We start from the raw sequence: 16,144 nt of genomic DNA, 5'->3' as shown, positions 1-16,144 counted from the left end.
ACGACGCGACGTTGCGTTCTGTGCTGTGACAGTCATAGTCAATCATGGTTGTCGTGATTGATGTAGATCGTTTCGATCGTTTTTTGTATTGTTTATTGTATCTTCTTCTTCCTAGTCGTATCCTCATGGCTGAGGGACGTGACCACCAAAATTTGCTTTCTGGGATAGGGCTCTCCACTTGTCTCTATTTTTGGCCTGATGAAATGCCTCCTGGAACGTGCAGTCAGCAGCCTTGACAATCGCGTCTGTCCATCGTGTAGCCACTCTGCCTCTGCCTCTTTTCCCCTCTAATTGCCCAGCTAGTATGAGACTCTCAAGATTATTAGGCTCCCGGCGGGCTATGTGGCCAAAAAAGGCAAGTGATCGTTGTAGACAAAGCGTGGACAGGCGGGTGGTAATTTTGAGTTGCTGAAGTATAGACGTGTTGGTCCGGTGTGCGGTCCAAGGGATGCCGAGCATTTTACGCCAGCACCACATTTCAAAAGCGTCAATCTTAGCTCGAGTACGTGCTTTTAGTGTCCATGTCTCGGAGGCATATAAAAATATTGAAAAGATTAGGGAACGCATTAGTGTTATTTTTGTGCTACGATAGATGTTCTTATTCTTCCATATCTTTTCTAAGCGCCCAACCGCAGATTTAGCCATCTGAGCCCGTCGGACTGAGCCTCTCGCAGTTACCATTGTTGCTAATCAACGATCCCAGGTAGACAAACTCCTCTACGGGTTGGAGATCTTGTAGTAAGGATGTCTTTTGTATTTGGTTCAGCTTATCGACGTACATCAGTTTGGTTTTATTGCGATTGATTTGGAGGCCAAAGTCTCGACTAATCTTTTCGAGCCGCACTAGAAGTTCAGCAAGTTTCACTTCGCAAGTACTTATAAGCGTGGTGTCGTCAGCGAACCTTAGGTTGTTGAGAAGGTATCCGTTAATTTTAATACCATCCTCCCAATCTTCCAACACTCGACGCATTATATATTCGCCTACGAGGTTGAACAGCTGTGGAGAGAGGATGCAACCCTGTCTGACACCACGCTCTGTAGCAAACGGCTCTGACAGATCATTGTCTAATCGCACCCTTGATCGACCTTCCAGATAGAGGTTTTGTATGATCGGGGACGCCCAACTCTCTCATCACCTCCAGCATTTTGGACCAGACGATGCAGTCAAAGGCCTTAGCGTAATCCACAAAACAGAGTACTATTGGGACATTGAATTCTCTGCTCTTTTCTATCAGCTCACGGATGTTTAGGATTTGTTCTCGGGTACCCCTGCCCTTTACGAATCCCGCCTGCTCTTTGGATATCTGTCTAGTGATATAGTGTGCCAATCTGTTGTTTATAACATGGAGAAGAATCTTACTGGCGTGTGAAATTAGTGAGATGGTCCGATAATTTCCACACTTTTTAGTCGACCCTTTCTTATGTAGTGGTATCACGAGAGATTCTGTCCAATCGTCTGGCCACTGTCCTGTTCTCCATACTTTAAGACATATTGAATGCATTACTCTGATTCCAGACTTACCCAAGCTCTTAAGCACTTGTGCCTGTATACCATCTTCACCGCAAGCTTTTGTTTTGAGCTTATTTATAGCTGCTTCTACTTCATGGAGAACGATGTCGGGTTCTTTATCTGTAAAATCTAATCTAGTGTCAGGTTCATCAGCGTCATATTTGTACAGGTCTTGGCAGTAGTTCCTCCATCTTGTCATCACTTGTTTCTTGTCTAAAATCAGGTTACCCTTTTCATCTTCTATGTTCCAAGATTTTGATTTTCGTTCCCGTGTGAGAATTTTCACCTTTTGGAACATGTCTCTTGGATGTAGGGTATCAGAGTGTGTTTGTATATCTCTACATATGGAATTGATATATGCATTCTTGTCATGTCTACAGAGACGCTGTACTAGTGAGTCAAGTTCAGAGTATCGCTGTTGTTCTTCCTTTGAACGAATTCCTCCAGTCTTTAGAGCCTTTCTTTGTGCGATTGCCTCCCAAGTGGTCATCCACTCAGATCTAGGGTTTTACTTTCCGTCCATTTGTGATTGTTCTAGTTGTCTCTTCTAATGCGGCCTTAAGCTGATTCCATGATGTATTGGCTGAGTCAAATGGGCAATACGTTTCACTGTCCAGTCAAGTTTGTAGTGTGTCCTCAAAAGCTTTCGCTTCTTGTGTTAGAAGAATATTTTTGGATGGTGGAGGCTTTGAAACTACTTTGAGGCGGACTCTGTATTGAGCTATTAACAGCTGATGGTCGCTGCCACAATCTGCACCCGGAAAAGTCTTTGAGAGAGTTATGCACGACTTCCATCTGCTGCTGATCAATATGAAGTCAATCTGATTTTTATGACCTGTTGGCGATCGTAATGTCCATAAGCGTCTTGGATGTTGTTTATATGCCGTGTTAGTTACGAATAGTCCTTTTTCAATGCAAAACTCTAACAATATCTCACCTCGACTGTTGCGGGCTCCTAAGCCGTATTCCCCAATAACATTCCTTAGGTGTTGATCATTATCAGTGTGCCCTATCTTAGCATTAAAGTCTCCCAGGATGATAGTACATTCCTTCTTTGGTAACGCTTTGCAGGTTAATTCTAGCTCGTGGTAAAATTCCTCCATCTCTTCTTCGGTGGCTACAGTGGTCGGCGCATAGACCTGTACAAAGTTAATTGGGTGTGGATGGGCTGAAATTTTTAAGGATATAATTCTATTGTTGATGGTATTATACCCCAATACCTTGTCTTGTAGCCAGCTAGCAACTATGAAGCCCACACCACTAAAACTATTGTCTTGCCTGTCAGAGTAGATTACCATATTTCCTTCAGGTGTGATGTGGTATCCGTTATCTTTGACATGGGTCTCACTCAATCCTAGTATAGCCAGATTATAGCGCTCCATCTCCGCTTCAACAACTTCGGTTTTTCCTGGCCTTAAAAGTCCACGGACATTCCAGGTTCCTATTGTTACTGCCCTTCCCTTGGGTGTTAGTTTGCTAGAGTAAGATGTTATGTTTCCAACAGTAGCAGAGTTTCTGCAAGCAGCCTGCTGGTTAACTGACCTGCAGCCGGTAGCCAATTTCACACCAGTCGGCCCGGAACTAAGCTGGCGCCGAGCGTTAGTCGGGTCGCATGACATCATATTATCTCTGGTGGCGTTCTTAATCATGGTGGTTTTCTTGGGATTATAGTCGCGGTAGTTTCCCGTTGCTTTCCGCGCTAGACTTTTTGAGGGTATTTAGTCCTCAAGGCCACTACCGCCTAGGAGTCAGGTTATCATATCCGCCGCCTGAGACTCGGCGTTGTTACTCGTTTAGCACCACCCGGGGGACACGTGTAGGGTAGTAAAAGGTAATTCCTACGGACGCGAGTAACCACCGCCCCCGTTTATTGTATCAAGTTTGATTAATTTTAAACATTGATTTAATTTGTAATCTAATTGTAATTGCCTGAATGTAAAATCAGCGATATGCGATCAGTAGTTGGGAAAGGGTCCGGTGGCTTTAACACAGATTATACTGTAACCTAGCTAAGCTACCGGTTGCGATCTTAACATTCTAATATAAAAAAAAAAACCATTGAAAATAAAATAATTTGCATGTTGTAATTGTCTAGATTAAGGTTTTTATGTTATCAAGCTGAATAAAAGTACATTATTATTATTATAAGTATGCCATCACAGTTACTATAAATCTTGTCAAGGGTGTCGATTTATGAATGAAGAAAGTCACCAAGTCAAGATTTAAAAAAAATCTCAGAACACTGTACAGTGTACAGCCTAGCCCATGACCCGGTAACCACTTGACGTTGAGTTTCGATGCACTTGTTTGGGCTATTTTCTCATTACCGTGGCTTTCTAATAGCGAAAGAATTATTTAAATTGGTTCAGTCTGGTAACTCGTAAGTTAAATAGTAATAAGCAAACGATTAAATAGTTCGTCTCTACAATACGAATATTAGTTAGTATAGATATTTAAAAATACATTAGTCCCAACCCAATTCGCAGTCTAAACTCAGTCACTGATGGGCTTTTGTTTAAAATATACAATAGGTAAGTACTTATCAAAGAAAATCATATACGTAGGTATGTAGGTAGGGACATAGTAGTTAATACAATCGATCCAAAATACTTTTAGACAGGTAAGTACAGTTCAACAACAAACAGGACACTGGACGTCAGGATAATGATCGTAAATTGCATATTTATTTGTAAATAAATATGCTGCACCAGAAAAATGAAGATTTATATAGCGATTTTATGTTCTTTCGTTTCATAGGTAGAACAAAATGATTTGTAATAATATTGATATTATTCTTGGTCGTTGCACCACAATTAAAACATTTTTTTTTGTATTACAAAATGGGTCGACGGCCAAGGCCATTTTATTTTGTCTTTAAAATAGTTTTTAAAATCACTTCTTTTAAAAAAAAAACGATCTACATCAATCACGACAACCATTGACACGACAATCTAACACTGAAAGAATTTTTCAAATCGGACCAGTAGTTCCTGAGATAAGCGCGTTCAGATAAGCCCTTTCAAATAATTTCCCTCCGTTTTTTCCACATTTTCCTCTATTCTTCTATATCTTCGCTCCTATTATTCTTAGCGTGATAAAATATTGCTTATAGCCTTCCTCGATAAATGGGCTATCTAACACTGAAAGAATTTTTCAAATCGGACTAGTAGTTCCTGAGATTAACGCGTTCAAACAAACAAACAACCTCTCCTGCTTTATAATATTGAAGTGTAGATAACATTTTTACTACTTTTCTTACTATTCTACTACTATTTTTCGAAAATGTGTCAAATAACTACCTAATTGTAATATCGACATTGCATCGATTCGATATATTTGTTCCTGTTTTCCTGAAATACAGTTACAGATTTCATCATTATTCTGAATGATCGTCATTATGTTTTTAGGGCTATTCAGCAAAAAGACGTTCAGGAAAATGAGGAATTCACTAAATTCGTTTATAATTAAGTATTGATATAAAGAAAATTATTAAGAACTTAGAAATGTTGCGGGCCTTTATAACTTGGTAAGTATAAAAAAAGTAGTGAAAAACAGACAAATGTTGGCACACATCGAGAAATGTAAATGACGTCTTATTTGGAAATTTTTGTAGAACGTATTTCAAAGAGAGAGAGAGAGCATAAAACGAAGACCTCAAGACGAACAGAAAATAAAGTGAGCCAGCAGATTTTATCGCAAAATAGGTTTCAACCCGTCTCGTTGAGTATATCGGCAAGGCATTCAAAACAAACAATGCGCAGGACAATGACGCGAATTTCAAAAATATAATTTTTAGTTATTTAATGTAAATTGATGTGTTATTTGTTGGTATCGGATTCTTCTCTTCTTTATCTTCAAATTAACATTAAATTTTAATCCTTTCTAGCTCATTTTTTTTTTATAAATAATAAATTGTGAGCGGCAGTATCGAAACGACACGCAAAAATTTCATAATAAAAATTTCATAAATTTTTTTATAATAACTTTTGAAATAATAACTCTACTTTCAAATAGTTTTAGCAGCATTTTTGTAAGTTAATTAGACATTGAAATGTGTAATGTTACATCAAATTTACGAAGGCGTTGTGAACCCAACTTTGAAGACATGAATTTAGTCTCTCTCAAATATTCGCCCCACTACACAATATTTATACCACAAGCGTCATTACGTCCGCGCTGGCCGGCAAAAAATATAAACAAAAACATGCCCTTGCATGTCGCGTGCGAACTCCGCCCCCTCGCCTCTGTCACCCCCGCGTTTCCTCTGGGACGATGTCGTTTTGTGGGACGTAATTAAATCGCACATTAGAATTGATAAAAACTTTATTATATACAGGAATCCACATTATCGGCGTGTTATACGTAAACAAAGTATCGAATATACGCCACCGATATACGGCGCACAGTAGCGACCTCCAAAATTCGCGCGCCAAATAGCGGAACTAAGAAATACGCCGAAAAGCACTCCGGTGACAAAACAACGTCCATGCCAATATTTCACCCAGCCATTGTACTAACCTTAACACTACTTCTGGCTGAATTTGAGAGATGGTCAATCTTGCGTCCGTATACAGGATGCAACAAGTCAGTCGGACGCAATATCATCGGTAAAAACCGCCATGTAGGACGTAATATCAACTCCGGGGTGGAAATATATATATATATATATATATATATATATATATATATATATATATATATATATATATATATATATATATATATATATATATATATATATATATATATATATATATATATATATACATACATATATATAAATACATATTATGTGCCAAATATTGCCATAAAAATTGCTCCAGTAGTTAGTGAGATAAACCCTTTCCCCCGTTTTTCCCACATTTTCCTGAGTTTCTTCGGTCGTATTATTCGTAGCGTGATAATAATATAGCCTATAGTCTTACTCGATAAATGAGCTATATGTAACACTGAAATTAGAAATAAGTTTTTAAATATTTCTAATTTCAGTATATCTGTAGTTCCTGAGATAAGCGCGTTCAAACAAACATACTCTTCAGGTTAATAATATTTTAAGTATAGATTTTTTTAAATCATCGCTTGACAAACTCGAGTCTCGATCTAAAATAATATGAAAAGTGCCAATAACAGGCTCATAATCATGGGACGTTGCATGGTTAAGTATAGATTTTTTTAAATTATCGCTTGACAAACTCGAGTCTCGATCTAAAATAATATGAAAAGTACCAATAACAGGCTCATAATCATGGGACGTTGCATGGTATAATATGGTAGTGATGATGATGAATGTAATTTGCATAGTAGCATTTGCTTTCCGTTCTTAAAACAACGCCGAAACTCCCCAACTTGTATCTATAAAGAATCAGGAGTTCTCTCAGCACCTTCCGAACCACGGTATACCAGATATACCTCGGTACAAAATCTTTCGTTGGTAGCATATGCTTAGAATACTTTTCACGAAACCGAAGTCACCACATGTTTCCCTATAAATTTTGAGGAATTCCCTCGATTACTTATGGATCCTTCATCAGATCACCACTTTTGTGAATATTGGTAAATTGGTATGATACCCTATATACCATAAGAAAACGAACATAAAACCTCCCCCATTTTGAAAGTCGGTTAAAATTGTAGCCTATGTGTTATTCTGATATATAAGCTATATTATTGTAAAGTTTCATTAAAATCCGTTCAGTAGTTTTTGCGTGAAAGAGTAACAAACATCCATACATCCACACATCCACACATCCATACATCTATACATCCTAACAAACTTTCGCCTTTATAATATTAGTAGGACTAGACGCGCGCCCGCAACCCTGTCACACCAATGTTCGTTTATCGCGCGGGAACCGTACAAATTCCGAGATAAAAATTAGCATATTATGTCCTTTCCCGGGACTTAAAGTATCTCTCCATGCCTAGCAAAAAGTATATTTTGTCGCCCAAAAAATGTATACGCACTATATTTGGTGCAAATTATACAAAAAGCTGTAGACCACTCTTTAAAAAAATTTATTGTCTGCCTCTACCGTGTATGTACATAAACTAAATAAATGTATAATTTACTTGTAAATAATATTCATCTTTTACGACCAAAAATCGGACAACACAAGCCGATCTATTTAAGACACAAAACATTTTATAAGTACCAACACAAAGGCTAGACGTATACAAAAAATGCTTTTTGTATGGGAGTTAAAATTTATAACCTTTTTCCTGGCGTAATAAAAAACAATAACCCAAGAATATAAATTAAAAATGATTATTTCAATTATTGATAAAAAATGTTATTATTCTGTAAATGAATATTAAATTAATGATAAAGAATTGAATAAAATGTAATTAATAAAAAATAAAAATATGAATTGTGTACTTATATTATATAATTTGAAATCAAACCTATCGAAAGCAATTTGGCTAAGTAATCTTTGATATTTTTTTTTAGTCTCTAGTCTAAGTAACCTTGGTATGTAGTTATTAAAGTAAAACCTGTTACTACAGAAGCAACGTCAAACTCATAGAATCAGTCGCTGGACCTTGATAATAAATAGGGTAAATGGGGTGTAGGTCGATTACCAACTAGGTGGGACGACGATCTCCGTTTAGTTGCGGGCCCACGTTGGATGCGAGTAGCAGATCGGTCATCTTGGCGTTCAATAAGAGAGGCCTATGTCCAGCAGTGGACGTATATAGGCTGATTTGATTGGACCTTGATAATACTTACTGTTTGCTGTATCAAGGCATTCAAACTGGATCGAAGCTGTATTAATGTGGGATTAAAATCACAGAATAGGATTAATCGATTTATAAAAAATAAAAGGCATTGTTGCTCCCGAATTTCCGAGGTACGGGCTCCCACACATAAACACGATACGACGTCGTAACGTGTCTTCTGCTGTTAATAAGAAAAGTGAAAACGAAGAAAGAAAAGTCAGATACTTAGAAGATACTAGGAATCCACCCATTTATTTCAAACATGAATAACGGGAGTTATTTTATAAAGAAGTACACTGCTTTAAAAATACACCACAACTTTTTCGTGACATGTTACGACGTCGTGCCGCAGACTACAGTGCTATCCGAAAAATATTTTTAGTTCCTTTTCTTAAAAGAAGGTCCATTTGGTTACAAAAAGAAACATAAATTTACACTGGCTCGATTAAAATGCACCATACTTTTCATCAATCATTTCACCGATTTCAGTCTGAAGAGATAACAGACTTTCGTATTTGTAAAATTGGTGTTTTTAGGCCTGTTCTTCTCGTCGGGCTATTTCTCGAACTGGCGGTAGGTGAATACGTAGGACGATCTGAAAGTATTAGCTGCAAAGGACAGGGGGAATTTTTGTATGGAACCTGTGCCCAAGCCGTAGCACATCCCCACATAATATATCACATGAAAGGACTTAAAAAGTTAAACATTTTATTGTACGACGAAAAATTTCTTAACCACGAGAGAAAAAAGTTAACCAGAGCAGAAGGTAAAAAAATATACAAAAAACACGCTCTATTATTGCGTCAATTTATAGTATTGCTAGTAAGGTCTAATTTCAGGAATTAACGCCTCCGTGGTCCAGTGGTTTAGACTTTAGAGCGTGGCTCTTGACCCGGAGGTCTTGGTTCTGAATCCCGCGCTGACCACCTGATTGTCTGAATAGTATGATGATCCATGCATCGGATGGGCATAAGCCCTATAAGCCTTTTTAATCCCTTTCATTTGGTGTATGTCTCAAAGTGCTGCAGTGGTGGGCACGATATGCCCCTCCTTCTTTATTAAAAAAAAAAGTTTTATTTTTATTATGTTGTGTGACAAAACAAAGGGTATTTTTTATCTCATCTAAACCTAGTGAACTTTATTGACACGGTAGCATGTGTGAGTGAAGTATTGAGCTAGTCACTTCTCAAATGTAATTCGTCACGGCTTTGAGGCTGCGTTGAGGCTTTCGAGGTAAGCCCTATTGTTCCCGCGCTACATATTGAAATCTGACTGAAACGTTTTGCGGTACAGACTAAAGTTTAGTAAGAAATTTTATAGCACACAATTCAAATAAGTTTTAATCTTATTTTTTATGATACTCGTATATACGAGTATTTTTATACAAGACAGCTGCTCAAGTTTCAATTATCTTTTAAAAAAAAGACCGGCCAAGTGCGAGTTAGACTCGCCCATGAAGGGTTCCGCAGCAGCAGTAAGGTTTATTTCTATGAAATTAAAAGGTGTTCGATTTATTTTTATATTTCAGTTGATTTAATGAAAGTTAAATTAAGGTTTACTATTATGACGTATAAAAAAACTACTTGCTAGATCTCGTTCAAACCAATTTTCATTGGTAGTTTTTATAGTAATGTACATCATATATTTTTTTAGAATTATCATGCCCCTACTTTAGAAGTTAGCCCGGTACACACATTTTATCACTTTGGAAGAGTCTCTCTAGCAAACTATTCAGGTTAGAAAAAAATTATATAAGAAACCTCAATATGATTTTTAAAGACCTATCCACAAATACCCCACACGCATAGGTTAGATGAAAAAAATTTTTTTTGTTTCATTTGTACCTATGGGGACCCCTAAAATTTTTATTATTTTTTCCATTTTTATGTCAAAATCTTAATGCGGTTCACAGACTACATCTACTTACCAAGTTTTAATAGTATAGGATCTCTTATAGTTTCGGAGAAAAGTGGCTGTGACATACAGACGGACAGACAGACAGACAGACAGACAGACAGACAGACAGACATACAGACAGACATGACGAATCTATAAGGGTTCCGTTTTTTGCCATTTGGCGACGGAACCCTAAAAATGGTAAGTACATAATATTTTCTTTTCTTCACGTCTCATTATTCTTTCTTAAGAAAAATTAAATTGAAATCTAGACATTGTCAGCGTGTAAAAAAGATTTCACGGGAACCGTACATTTTCCTGACAAAAGTAGCCCATGCCTTTTCCCTCTGGGTGGTCTACTCTATCTGGAATATGTGTGCCAAATAACATAATAATCGCTTTAGTATTCGACTTTAAATTGTACAATCATCGTATTGTGACTTATTGTACAATCATCATAATACGATGATTGTACAATGTACATTGTAGGAAACAAAAATAAATTTGCGTACTGCAATCAATTTACAAACAATATATTTCTGTCTTTAAATTCGGTAAATAAAATTCATACGGTTTTCTGCTTACACAGCTTTAAATTCGGGACAAAAAGCTCTTTCTTTTTGTTCAGTTAAAAGCTTTAATGATGAAAAGAATAAATTTAAATATTATTTCCGCCAATCAAAAAACGAATAATTGACGTACTAGAACAAAAACAGTAGCCAGAGTATTAGTGATCGAAGGCCAGAGTAGATAGAATAGCGGTGAGTAAACAACACGGCGCAACATTATTTAGGTTGGTGACTGTCTTAGCAAACATCATCATCATACTACGTAAAGACCAACATGTTATATGAGGAGGCCGATCAGGTCGGGTCCTATCAGACAGGAACAGGTGCAGAGACATAGAACTGCTGCACAAAACGGGTTATATCAACTTTTTTTGCTACAGTCAAAATAATTTAAGGTGGCACCAGCAGCCATTGACCTTTCTAGTCTAGGAGCTATATGAAAAATGCTCGCACTATATTCTGTTACATTGAGCCACCAAACGATGGTGCGATTATGGATATTACCTGGCGAGACAGTGCACTCGGTCGAGTACATCCATATTAAACATGCTGAGTGTCCGACGAGAGCACTGTCTCGCTTTACTCTTAACGGGCAAATGACCCACCACACATTCCCACCACTGCAAATCCTGTATCACCAGGATCGACAGTGGTAACCAACAACGAAAACCCTTTGATATGATGTCAGCTGTAGAGTGTAGGTGTGATCATGGCAACAGAGATCGAGTTGGTTCGATTCTCGATTGTATCAGGAGTAATAGAATTGTACTGTAGGTATTAATAAAATAAATAAAAATAAAATAAAATATCTTTTTATTCAAAATGGGTATCATGATACACTTTTTGAAAGTCGAACGAAGAAACTACGTTGCCTACCACCGGTTCGGGAACTACCCCGCCGAGAAGAACCGGCGTAAGAAACTCGCACGGGGCCATCTTTTGCAAAAAAAAATGGAAAATTACAATGTTATGGCTTACAGCTATGTAACAAAATTAAAAGAAAAGTAACCTGCATGGAGCCACCCTATTCCCAAGGTGTGCTGACCTCGAAGAAATCATTGACTTTATAATACGCTTTAGCACACAAACGTTCTTTAACTGCTTTTTTAAATTTGTTTAAAGGTAGATTTTGAACATTTTCTGGGATTTTATTGTATAGGCGTATACATTGGCCTTTAAAGGATTTGCTTATTTTGGCTAGTCTGAACATTGGTATTGCTAACTTGTTCTTATTTCTAGTATTTACATTATGATTATCACTTTTCTTTTTGAAAATATTTATGTTCTTTCTAACATATAAGAGATTTTCCAAAATGTATTGAGATGTGACGGTCAGAATTCTTATTTCTTTAAATTTTTCTCTTAGAGATTCCAAAGACGACATCTTATAAATGTAAATGATACATCTGGTAGTAATCCAGGAGTACGCGTAACTTACTTTACCTAGGTACATTAGAATGGCATTACACATCATCTGTTTAACATCGTCCGACAGTACACATACTGACGGTGCAGTGTACACACATTATATTATTATGTATTATAATAATTATTATTACTATAAGGCCCGATTCGGCCAAACTTGAAGTTACACGAGTATAACTATCATGAGAATAATTTTACTCCTTTAATTTACTCTAGGGTAATATCGTTTGCATTTTACCAAGTTACTCTTCTTCTTCTTTTAAAAATGGCCGCCTCGGTGAGTTGTTACTCAAAGAGTATGAAATAAAATGTCAATTATAGTTCACAATGACACCGACCGTGACAGTTGAACCCTGTCGTGCAACTATTTTCAGTTTAATATTTACTCTATGATATTCTATTATAAAAAAAACATCATTGTATTTACTCCACCAAAATAGCCCGTGTAAATTTTTTTTTGTAAAATTTCCGCCCTAATGGCCGCACTCACGCACATTGATTAAATTATTTAACCTTAATTTAATGAATATTTTCATTATAATAATAATAATCGTTTATTTGTATCTAAGAATGTTTTTAACAAAAGATCTTAAAGTATAGGTGCAGTAGCGAACATTTTGCTTTTGAAGCATGCAAAATATATTTTAGCATATACAACTATTTTACATTTTAAGTTCACTAATTAAATTAATTGAAGACAACTATACAATAATAATTTAAATTAATGAAAAGGAATAAGCTTTGATTACCTATATTATAATCAAAGGGAATAAGCTAATTAAAAAAAACTAAGGTTCACTTGGCGTAACTGGGCGGTAGCGGTCATTGACTTCCTGTCAAAAACTTGTCATTTTCTATACAAAGCCGCGATTGACAACACAAAATGACAAGTTTTTGACAGGGAGTCAATGACCGCTACCGCCCAGTTACGCCGAGTGAACCTTAGGTATTTGTATATCAGACTTAACTTCTGTCAGAATATGATGAGGAAAAAGAAAAGACAAAAAAAACTTGTACATCATGTGTCATTGTCTTGAGCATAAACTTATAATATACTGTCGTAGTCTTGAGGTTATGTCTCATCAAATCTGCAATGTCATGTTTAATTTACTGGCCATGTGGCATTGTGCAAGACAACAATATATATTTTGTTGAATAATCATATTTCCAGCAATGCTTCGCTATCCTGAGGTGCACACATCGACGACGGTATGTACATTTAACGACCTTTTTCTAATGCAGGGCCTTCTCTCTAATCTCCTTTTAATCTTTAATTTTTGTTTCAGCACTTAGATAACGGCAGTATCGATTACTTAACTTAAATTTGAATTTAACTGATGTATTTATGAAGTATTCAAATAAAACTTCATAAATACATCAGTTAAATTCTTAATAAGTACCTAAAATTTAAGTTAAGTAATCGATACTGCCAGGTTGGCCGACGGTGGCGATGGATCGGGTTGAATGGAAGGACTTGGTCCCTTTGCCCTTTGGCCTTTGCCCAGCAGTAGGACAGCATAGGCTCTTTAAAAAAAATCGATACTAATATTATAATTGTGAAAGTGTGTCTTTCTGTCTGTTACCTCTTCTGTCTATTTTCTACGGTAAAACGGCCAAGCTGATTTTGCTGAAATTTGGTAGAGAGATACTTATAGTGTCAAGAAAGGAAATAGGATACTTTTTATTCCGGAAAAATGCACGGTTCCTACGCGATAGATAAATTTTGGCGCAACGAGTTGCGGGCGTCATCTAGTCATTAAATATTATCTCTAAGTGTTAGTGTAGTAATTTAGACTTATCACCTACCCCGTTACTCAAAGTATTCCCATACCAAATTTCAGCTAAATCAGCTCGGTCGTTTTACCTTAGAAGATAGACAGACAAACAGCCACACTTTCGCGTTAATAATATTAGTAAGGATTTATGTATTTTAACACCTTCGCTGCGGCAAGTATAATCTTAAACCTTCGTCTGGTGCGGCGGCGGGCCAAAGTGTGCCCCCAATGATTTTTCCGCCAGTGCGTAGTAGGTCTTTCTCGACCCACCAGCACAAGGTTAGATTAAATTGCTATAACTTTGCGAAAACATAATGAAGGTACACCGTTTTTGGACTGTTGGAATAGCCTTGAACCCAACTTCTTTAGATTTGATTCTCCCCGGGATCTGCCAAACAAGAAACGAGAAATAAACCAAGGAAATTGGCAGATCGATATCGACCAGCACAAGAAAGTATTTATAGTAGTGATGGGAAAGACAAAAATAAGGAGATATCGATAATAAACAAGAATTATAGTAAACAATTAAAAAAAATACTTTATTTAATTATGTATTTAACTGCCTGTCTTTGAAACACTTTGCACAAAAATTTTTCATGCACATCCTGCAGTATTTTTAATTTTTTTTTAACTTTTTTTTTGCTTCGACACTCTTTAGAATACCCGATCTACAGTGATAACATCACAGTATTCTTCAAAAACATAATTTATAAATAATCGACCGTATGGTTTAAAATATTATTGTAAATATTATATTGTAAAAGTAATAGTAGAATAGTATGCTTAAATAGCAAACAAAACTTACCTTGTGTTTGTATCTTTTTCTAAATATATTTTTTCTTAAAGGAAAATATTTCCTCACTGCTGTCACTATCACTTTTATCTGCACCGCCAATTATTTTATTTTCCAAAATTTGTATGTTTCTTTTGTTTCCTGCCATCGTGCGTTATTAATGTTATGGAATTTAAAAAATCGATGTACATCAGTAACGATATATTGCACAACACTAACTGGCGAGGCGGGCGCTCGGTGCGGTATCGGGTCGCCATCCGCCTGCTTGGTCGGCGGGCCGCAATAGGCCCACTGCCGCACCGAGTTGATTTTTGACACCGTCAGTGCGTGGTAGGCCGATAATGACCTACCATTATATTTTATAGGGAGCACCTATAATTTTGAACACAATCTCAAATATATATATTTGTTTCTGTCGTAGCTTTACAAACAACTGAGATAATCGTTCCGCACCGAGTGAGAGGACATAGTTTTCTTCGTCCGCACCAGCTCTTGTCTCTGGGCCGATTTAGGCCTGATCCGCAGCGAAGGTGTTAAAACGCACAATAACGAGAAAAGGTACTTATTGAAAATTCAGCCTAGGTAAATAATATAATTTTAATCTATATATTAATACGAGAGCCAAAAACTTTGTATCCTTTTTGACGAAAAATGGGGAAACGTAGGTCAATGAAATTTTGCACAGTTATAGTTTATATGGTGAAGGAGTGCATCGAGCTAATATTATTTTGAAATTATGCTTTTATCATACATTTTTTTAACAAATAAAACATTACACACACTACAACACACACACTAAAAAATGACAGATTTTTGAGTGACAACTGACAAGCCTATACTCTGGTCTAGATACGACAGTATATAAATAAGTCTATGCTCTTTTATTTATGCTTGAAGTCTGTTGACAACAAGTTGACATTGAAAATGGATTATTTAGTTTTTTTATTGAATCCTAGATACTATTAGATAACGCTTACACGGCCAGTACTTATAAGATCAGCTGAGTCCCAGAGACAAGAGTTGAGAAAACTATGATAAAGTCAATATTTGTTTACAAAATATAGGTAGTAGTCCTAATGTCGTTGAAACTAGGGTCGAAATTCGACCATTGGGCGATCTCTGGTTCATATAAATAGGTACATTCTTATAAAAGCTGAAAGTTTACCTGTATTATGTATACGATCCCTAAAGAGGTAAGAACGACTATAGTCAGGAAAATTTAAAGTGATACCAGCGGTTGACCGTTCTAGTCTAGGAGCTATGCGAAAAATACTCGCACTGAATCCTGACACTAGCTATTATGAAACAAGCTATTACATTTTCATCGCAAAATATACCTATTTTATGAGTTTGAAGTGATATAATTCATATTATTGTAAGTATAATCTAAGACGTTTAATCTATATCGCTTGCTCTTGGCCAATATTAAAAAATATATAATAACGCCTCCATGGTCCAG

At 36.5% G+C, this 16,144-nt stretch overlaps 1 long non-coding RNA gene across 1 annotated transcript; it reads left to right on the top strand.

Moving 5' to 3' along the window:
- The first annotated feature begins 771 nt into the window (after positions 1-771).
- LOC121739081 lies at positions 772-15,053 on the top strand. The gene is made up of 3 exons (XR_006037392.1): positions 772-783; positions 7,673-7,679; positions 14,880-15,053. It is a non-coding gene; the product is annotated as an uncharacterized LOC121739081 (long non-coding RNA).
- The last annotated feature ends 1,091 nt before the right edge of the window (positions 15,054-16,144 follow it).

Source organism: Aricia agestis, chromosome Z (genome assembly GCF_905147365.1).
Source record: "Aricia agestis chromosome Z, ilAriAges1.1, whole genome shotgun sequence".
NCBI classification, from domain to species: Eukaryota; Metazoa; Arthropoda; class Insecta; order Lepidoptera; family Lycaenidae; genus Aricia; species Aricia agestis.
This window is presented reverse-complemented; position numbering and strand designations above follow the sequence as displayed.